The sequence below is a fragment of the Pan paniscus genome, chromosome 19 (genome assembly GCF_029289425.2).
Source record: "Pan paniscus chromosome 19, NHGRI_mPanPan1-v2.0_pri, whole genome shotgun sequence".
In the NCBI taxonomy this organism is placed as follows: domain Eukaryota; kingdom Metazoa; phylum Chordata; class Mammalia; order Primates; family Hominidae; genus Pan; species Pan paniscus.
Genome location: NC_073268.2, coordinates 69620032 through 69627964, shown reverse-complemented (window position 1 = coordinate 69627964; position 7933 = coordinate 69620032). Strand labels below are relative to the sequence as shown.

Below are 7933 nucleotides of genomic sequence, written 5' to 3'. Positions count from 1 at the left end.
TATTATTTAGCAATTACCAGATTTCATGAATTATTTTTAATCCTAAATCTACCTGACCTCTTAACTTCATTTGGCAGTATTGATTATCCCTGTGTGTATGTGTGTGTGCCTGTCTGTGTGTGTGAGTGTCTGTGTGTGGAAATCCTAGTTTATCCATTGTTAACAATTTTGCTTATTTTTCTTTGCTGTAAATAAGAATGTTTGCAAAATTTTGAGTATATTTTATCCTTGAAAAATATTATCTTATTTTCTGGACTCTAAAAATCACCCATTTTCTTATCATTTCCTGTTTAGGTGGAAAAAGTTCTTATGGTGAGAGAGGGTTTTCTAGTTTCTCCAAATTTAAGGACACTTTTTCTTTAATCAACAAATTATCAAATATATTAAATAAAATCAGAATGTCTTAAGTTATAAAAGAGTTGGTGTAAATTTGTTATCGTGTAATAATTTTAATATGTGCAGAAATCATGTATTTGAATTATAAGATTTTTATTGGCATTTGCTAACATAATTTGGAAGAATTAGTGTATTAAATAAGGTGTAGAGGGATGCTATCCCACTTTCAACAATGTCATAACAACATTCATTTGACTTCATAAAAAGGAAGGTCCATTTGCCCTCTCTTTACAACTGTCTGATAAAATGAGCCCGATACTTAGGTTCTCTATTTTGCTCTTTTGTAGACTAGAAATTATCGCATAGAAATATGGCAGAATTTCTCTGTATCCCTGAACTAATCAATGCAAATAATTTTCTCAAAGACCTGTAGGCTGATGGGATTACATACTTACTTTCTTTGCCATAAGTGTGTCCTGTACTCTTTCTGGAATGATAAAACCTGACACCCTTAATCTCCATTAGATTATTCCTACTCTTTGTCACTATCGCTAGACAAGCTGGGAAAGGAAAGGATATTTCTAATGCTTTCATTTTAATTCTCTATGGTGAGTTTTTATCCTTTGTGTAGTGTCTATTTGGCTGGAGTAAAAACAATGTTGATTTTTACTTCGAAATTAAGAAAACAGTCTTTGGAGAGATAAATATTTCTATCTATGCTTCAACTCATTTATTTTTTTGCATACCTCTCCTGATTATTTGATCTTTTTTTCTAATATTAAATATAATGTCTTCTTTCATTCAGCCATATAGCACTTGCAAACTCAATATGTCCAAAACCAAATATTTTATTTCTATTCTTCCCACCCCAGCAAAACAAAATTAAACCATTCAAAACACTCTTTTGTCTCATCTATTCCTATTACAACTAATTGCTACACCATGTTGAGCAAATGTGTTGCTTTGATATAAGATATGTTTAAGGACAGGGTATGGTACTAAGTCACCACTTAGCAAACATGACCCTTTTGGGTTTACTGGTGTAATAAGTGAAAACAGACACTGAGTATCACAGAGAATATTATATAAGCCTTGAAAGGCACTTCATGTCTCAGGAATAGGTGGTGCAATGTTTTAAATATAGTTCACAGGAGTAAGTTTTTTTTCTTTTTCCTTTTCTTATTTATTTTTTTTTTTTTAGAGACGGGGTCCCACTATGTTGACCAAGCTGGTCTGGAACTCCTGGACTCAAGTGATGCTCTCATGTCAGCCTCCCAAAGTGCTGGAATTATGGGCATGAGCTATAGGAGTTAGGGAGCAGTGGGTAGGTGGGTCACACACTGCTACCTTGTTTGCTGCATCAAAGACCTGGGCAAGCTCAGGCAGATAAAGACCTGGAACTCCTGTTATATCTGTTGGTGAGTGCAGCAGGTCATGCATTAGCAAAAAGAAAGGGAACTGTAACTCATTTGCAACCATCTTGTGGAGTCAAATAAAGAAAGCCATGTTTACTAATAGTTTAGCAAGAAAGTGAAGGGATAGAGTAATACCACTCATTGTAGCTGATGTAAAGTAGATGGCAAACTTGCACATTGGTGTGGTCAGTTTTGGGTTTAAGAGGCAGAGGTCGGCCGGGCGCGGTGGCTCATGCCTGTAATCCCAGCGCTTTGGGAGGCCGAGGCGGGTGGATCAGGAGGTCAGGAGATCGAGATCATCCTGGCTAACGCAGTGAAACCCCGTCTCTACTAAAAATGCAAAAAATTAGCTGGGCATGGTGGCGGGCACCTGTAGTCCCAGCTACTCGGAAGGCTGAGGCAGGAGAATGGCGTGAACCCGGGAGGTGGAGCTTGCAGTGAGCTGAGATCACGCCACTGCACTCCAGCCTGGGCGACAGAGCCAGACTCCGTCTCAAAAAAAAAAAAAAAAAAAAAGAGGCAGAGGTCACACAGAACGTTATGGGCAGGCTGTATAATAGGTCTCATCTGGGTTCTATAGGTAAATAAAGAGGGTGGTCTTGGAAACTCTGATCATGGTATTGAATACTTTGCTTGATGAAACCACTCTGAAGGTGTTTATGAAGTGTTCATAGCTCTCTTCATACATCTTGCTAATAAGTAAGGTACTGCATTGTAGCTGGTGTCCCTGGACTGAGCCTGACTCTGTGTTCCCACCCAAATCTCATCTCAAATTGTAATCTCAACGTGTAGAGGAAGGGGGCTTGGTTGGAGGTGACTGGATCATGTGGATGATTTTCCCTGTGTGGTTCTCCTGATAGTGAGAGGGTTCTCCCTAGATGTCATGGTTTTAAAAGTGGAGTTTCCCCTGCAGTCTTTCTCTCTCCTGCTAATATGTGAAGAAGGCCCTTGCTTCATCTTCGCCTTCCACAATGACTGTAAGTTTCCTGAGTTTTCCCCAGCCATGCAGAACTGTGAGTTAATTAAACCTCTTTTCTGTTTATAAATAACCTGGTCTCAGGTAGTATCTTTATAGCAGTGTGAAAATGGACTAATACATACATGCTGTTAGGTTTCCATTTTCTTTATTGTCTTCCTTCCATTCCAGGATACTCATCATTACAAATTTATGTTTTTGTTTCAGAATTGGATTTGTTATTCATATGTTTTCATTGATTTAAATATATTATGTACAATTTCTACAGTGCATCAGAAAAACAACACAGGGGGAAGTAGCACTCTCACAGCCCAACCTCCACTCCCTGATGCTGGCTGGCAGAGGGACCATGCCATTCCATGAAGTGCCGCCCAGAAGCCTTCTGTGGCACTCTGGACCACTGGCTCTTCTAGCATCCACATTCAATGCAACATAAGCACAGGCTTCTAGGGAGAATGGAAACAGGCCACGAAAAGACACCCCACATTCTTTTGCCTGCTAGGCCCAGGGCTAGCTCCCTCTTACATAGGGCCCAATTTCCTTCTTATCACAGAGCTGCTCTGGATTAAGACAATGTGCAGATCTGGCATGGAGGATGTGGCCAGGTAAGGCAGCCAGGTTCCTTGTTAGACTCCCAAGGTTCTCTTGAGCACCAAGTGGGGAGCATTACCAACAGATTTGTGTAAAGATCTCTACAGACAGCTATGCACACCTGGATCCCCTACTGGCTCCTACAGTCAGGGCACGGGTATTCTCTCAAACATTGTTCCCAAGGCCAGGGTCTAAGTCAGCTGCATGGGATTGTCAAGGCTGAGGAAGGCAAGTGAGTTGTGCCTTTGTCCATAGGGCATGCACAGAAACTCTTCTTGTCAGCTGGGTGGCACTCATGGAATGGCCTTCTCTCTGCCAGGTACCTCAATAATCACAGGTGACAAGCAGACTCCTGGAGGCAGGACTGGAAGGAGGCCAACCTGGACCAGCTGACACATCTCTGCTCCAAAGCTGGGTAAGCAGAAGATACACAGCCCTAGTCCTTGCTCCCTTTCTTTGGTTGTTCTTCAAACCTTCAAGATAGTTTCTTTTTGAGTTGATTAACCAATCTCAAGGTGCCAGAACTGTGAAGTGTTCAGTAGTACAGGGCATATGAACACAGCTGCCCTTCATCCACAGGTGGCACCCTTTTTACTTCCTCCTCAGGCCGTTCTTCGGTTTGGTGTAGAAAGGGCTCAAACACCTGGCAAGTGGGGTTGGGTAGCAGGCGAAAAAGTTACAAGGAAGCAAGAAGATGTGCACTGGGCTGGGCAGGAACTGGGGGACAGTTTGTAGACCTCTCTCCTTTGGACCCTGTCTTTCTCAAGCCATGAAGAAACTGGCCTGAGACAAGTCAGAGAGTAAAGGGAATCTGCCAATTAGGAGGCAGGGCGCAGAATACAAGTCTTGTTACTTCCACCAATCAGCAGTGGTAGCATAGAAGGAAATCCAATAATAATATCCTGTCCTCTTGTAAACCAAGACTCACCCCAGAACCCTCACAGACACACACTCAGAAGAAACTGAACTCTTAAGTCAAAAGAGTTGGAGGAAAAAATTAAAACAAAAGGAACAAATTAGATGGTTGGGACCAAGGACTCAGGAAGCAAGGCGGGATAAGTTCACCCATAGAGCACTTACGGCTCCCAGCATACATTTAAGCCATGTGGATCACTTTTACATGCTGGGAGTCAACTTCTTATTAAAATATAAATGCTAAGACTAGCTCTTTCTGCCTCTGCTTGAGAGACAGACAAGCTGCAGCACGGCAGGGAGCAGAGAGGCTCCCCATGATTGTGTGCAGAACTGCTGGGAGGTGTAGAGCAAAAACCTCCCTTCTGGGAGAACTGTTTAGAGGCTTGCAGGCACCCCACAGCACTGGTGGGAGAAGGGGAAGAAGGCTTGGCAAAAGCCCAAAGGAAAGGTGTGGCTTCCGTCTGTTCCAACACTGTGAGCCATCCAGTTGCCCTCTGACACAGTCTTGGTTCGTGGGAGTAAGCAACAGCAAGGCAGCTGAGTGTCTGGATCTATGCTAATGTAGGCCTGGATTAAAGGTTTCTGACATGAGGGGATCTGGGGCTCTGCTACAAGCATTGGTTTTCTTGTTTGTCTGCTTTTGCTGATGCAGAATAGAGAATTACAATAGAGCAAGGTGTCAGGGAAGGAAGGGACTGTCCCATCCTGCCACCAGCAGATGCTGAAAGGGAGATGCTTCTTCCCAGGCATCTCTGGCACTAAGAAGGGCCAAGGAGCACTCACTCTTCCTGACTGTGCTTCTCCTTGTGGGTAGGAAAGACCCAAGGGTGGTGGCAAGCAGAATGGGAGGGATTTTAAAGGTTCTGCTCTCCACTGGCTTCTCTGGCTTTTCCTGCACCCCACTCCGCAGGCTTCCTCCCACAAGTGTCAGACAGTGCTTCCTTTGCCTTCCTCTGACTTTTGAAACTCAAATCTCTGTGTGTAGGATTCGCTAGAAAACCGCTGGTGGGAATGGGCCATCTCATCTCAACAACCACAGGTGGCATCTGGACAAGGTGCAGGGGACTCTTGTCTTTCAAGGCCTGAGTCAGATTTAGGATCTGACCCAGCATGACAGTAATCTGCTTATCAAACTGGTCCTTGTCAAAACCAGATTTTTTTTTTTTTTTTTTTTATGAGACAAGGTTTCAGTCTGTTGCCCAGGCTAGAGTGCAGTTGCCTGATCTTGGCTCACTGCAACCTCCACTTCCTGGGGTCAAGCAATCCTTCCTCCTCAGCCTCCCAAGTAGCCGGGATTACAGGCATGCACCATGATACTGGGATAATTTTTACTTTTTTTTTTTTTTTTTTTTTTTGTAGAGACAGGGTTTCCCCATTTGCCCAGGCTGGTCTCCAACTCCTGAGCTCAAGTGATCTGCCTCTCAAAGTGCTGGAATTACAGGCATGAGCCACCAGACTCAACCCAGGAGCTTTCCTGAAGAGTTCACATAGGTCCTCTTCCAAGTCCTTGAAGTTGGGTTGGATATCTTTGGAAGGATCAGATCTTTGAACTCCTAAGAGAATGAGACTTTTGTCCGGGGCAACCAGGCCCGGTGCAAAGGATATTCCCTCTAGGAGTCAGGCTGCTTTTGTGGGAAGGCCAGCCCATTGTCTATGGCAGACACCTTGATAACAGGCTCCTTCACCATCACCCAGTCTGTGTGCTGAAAGCTAGAGCTATCCTTTGGACAGTCACATTTACCAGTTGTCATTGTCTCTGTCAGTGTCGCAGATGATGTGATCCAGCACCACCAGCGGCTGGAACTGCAGGATCAGTTGCTGGTTAATGTTCTCAGGAAGCGGTTCTGCTTCAAAACGCCACACCCAATAGTCTGCACCTTTATAGCCTTCAACAAAAAGCTGGAATGAGCCAAGCTTTGGTGGGTTGCCTGATGGGGTTAAACCACTGCCCAACTTTTGACACTTTCTCTAGCACAAGCTGCTTGCCCCTGGACATCACTCTGTCAATGGCTCTATAGTTGAATGTCTTATTGGCCAGGTATACTACCTTTGTGAGGAGTACAATGTTGCATTCTAGTTTTCAGTCCACCAGGTCACCCTCTGCCTCTGAGAGGTAACCCTGGTTGAGGACAAGGTATGCACCATGGCCAAAACAGCAGGGATGGCACAGCTTCTGAAACCACTTGATCCACTTAGGATTAAGTTGCCCATAGGGGCTCTTCATTCTTGGATTCGAAGACAACAGTGATCTTTTATTTACTGGCAAAAAAAGCAAAATGCATATATTAATATTGTCAAGTCTTCAGAATTATTTTCTTATCCAAAGCAGCTAGCAAGAGGCCTCAGTTATCGGTCTTCTCTGTCTCTGCTCCCCCGGAACCCCAGCCTCTGAACAACAAAGAAGCAATAGCAATGGGCTCACAACTCAGAGAATGATGGATGAGTCCATTGTAACCCTCCAGAACCCCGTGAGGGTCCTTGACAAGTAGCTTCTGCTGGAGCCCTGGTAGATGGGGCTTGGGAAAGATGACGTGCTTAATGGCCAGTTCTGCCTGCTGCACCGCAGCCTCGAACTCAAGGTCCTCCAGGAATTCATTCAGCTCCTGGTGGGCCTGAGCATTGCGTGCTGCCACAGCAAACCCTGGACCTGTGCCACCACAGTTTGGATGTGGAAACATTCTTCCTGCAGAAATACTGCTCATGTTTTTGGCCTCTGATGACATTATTTTTTTCTTGCAACAAGCCATTTTGTACTACAGTACCACGTTAAAACAAAATGAGTCCACATGTACACCTGTATAACACATCCTTTATAACATTAATATAACATTTATCATATTGTTGTTCATAAATTCAAAAATTCTCTGAAAGCTTTTAAGCTATTTTAAGTTCCCTGTTATTAATGCTGTGTCCCTATTTTCTTCTCCAGTGGTTATCTGTAATAAAGATATAATTATTTTCAATTGGATGGAATTAATTCCCTTCTAGTAATTTTTTAATTTAAGTTTTTTAGATTAGAAAATACTAATTTTTATCTTTAACAATTGCATTTTAGGGTGAAAAACAATTACTAAGTAAGAAGACTAAAAAGATTGTTAGGGAGAAGATGAAAAACATATCCTACTAAGAAACAAACAAAATTACAAACAGTCATTTCTGTATTAATAATAACGAAGTACAAAATATTCTTATTCATTGATTAAAACAAATTTAAAAATTCTCATGATGGTACTGTTAGCATAAACAGTTATTGTTTCTCTTTCAGTATAACGAAATGATAAAACCAACTTCACAAATTCAAAGTTGTATTTTCCCCATTGTTTTAAATAATGCCATTATTCTGTACATAAAATTATTTTGGCATTTTAAATAAATCCTAGAATAATATGCAATAATAGTCCAAAAGATGCCCAATTTTAATTAATGTGGGGAAAATTTGATATGTAAGCAAACCCAAATATGTACATAAAACTAATCGTTTTCAAAATGTGCTGTATTGAAACTTCAAAAGAATGCGTTTTTTAAACTTTTATTAAAGACCCATATGTTCAGAGTATGAAGCATTTTTATTTCAGTAAGTATAACCACTAGGTATTTTTTGTTTTCTCCAGTATTTTTATTTTCTTTGGACAGTGATGCTATTTACCAGAGTCTTTTAAAACACCAAGACAGTGGAGAAAATTTAGTACGCCATGCACAT

General features: G+C 42.1%; 1 pseudogene; it reads right to left on the bottom strand.

The window, feature by feature from the left end:
* Positions 1-4453: 4453 nt before the first annotated feature.
* On the bottom strand, positions 4454-6479 carry LOC100971010 (phosphatidylinositol 4-kinase type 2-alpha-like; annotated as a pseudogene).
* Between the last annotated feature and the right edge of the window lie 1454 nt (positions 6480-7933).